Source organism: Gavialis gangeticus, unplaced genomic scaffold (assembly GCF_001723915.1).
Source record: "Gavialis gangeticus isolate Ggan-Ray unplaced genomic scaffold, GavGan_comp1, whole genome shotgun sequence".
In the NCBI taxonomy this organism is placed as follows: Eukaryota; Metazoa; Chordata; order Crocodylia; family Gavialidae; genus Gavialis; species Gavialis gangeticus.
Genome location: NW_017728964.1, coordinates 9128199 through 9129439, shown reverse-complemented (window position 1 = coordinate 9129439; position 1241 = coordinate 9128199).

The following is a 1241-nucleotide window of genomic DNA, read 5'->3' as shown; positions in this document are numbered from 1 at the left end:
TGGCGACCCATTTGACTGTGTGGGTGTCTATGCCACAGCCCCCCAGTTTCTTAATGAGAACGGGGTGAGAGACAGTGTCAAAAGCCTTCCGGAAGTCCAGGAAGACTATGTCCACTGCTACCCCTGCATCTAATGATCTGGCTTAACACTTACCTATCTAAACAAAGATTCTGAAGAAAGGCATTTAAAGAGACTGATCTTGACCTCAGAAAACAGCAAATCTTGTTGCAGACAATTGTTGCAGAACAAAGAAAATGTTCGTAGAAATGCACAAATATGTCCTTTTTTGCCAAATAATTTGAAAATATTTGAAGGGTCATAAGCAACAAATGATAAACATGTTATAACTACTGAGCCCTTGACTTAATTTTTATACAGTGCACACAATACATGCAAATCAAAATTGCCCATTGTGGTCAATTAATAGCATCACTTATTTCTGTTCTCATGTCCTTCTTCCTTAATGTTCTTTCCTTGCGCTCTTTCTTGCTTCCTTTTACCATATCTCTTCTTGCACTTGGAGATCACCCTTCCTTCTCTCTGGAATACAAACCTTTGCTGTCCTTCAAATACCTTTTTAATACCAATTATTCTAATGGTGTTTTAGTATCATACTGAACGAGTGTAATCAATCCTACTCTACTGAACATTGTGGCAACATTCCAATTTTACCCAAGTTGAGCCTTGAGTCTGAAATTAAAACAGCCACCAAAAAAGTATTCTCCGCACTGTGTTTTTATCATAAGATTGCAGTCCTAAAATGACCTTAGGCACATGATGCCTTCATGGAGCCTCACAAGCATCTGCACATATGTGGCCCTACCCACACAGAGTTTCTTGCAAAAAAAAAAAGTATTATCATAAGGACAGAACTGTTTATGATTTATAATCTAATCCTGAGACACTGAGCTACTGGTGACGTCTGTGGGAGTTGACAACACAGTACCTTACAGGATCGGGTTCTTGTTAGGCTGTTGATGGGGATTTTGTCTTCAACTGTGTTTTGTAGGGTATGCATGCTGGCAGGCACTACTTAGGAAAATGATTTCCTTCTTTCAGAGCAAAATATTTTAACAACTATTTTTGCTTCTCAACATAAAAGCTTCAAAAGTATAATCAGATGCTAAATAAAGCAGGAAGCAACATGGAAGCAAAACCATGCCCAAACTACTACCAGGACCTGAAGATCACAATGCAAAAGATTTGACCTGTCTTCAGTACCATCGGGAGCCCACTGAAAC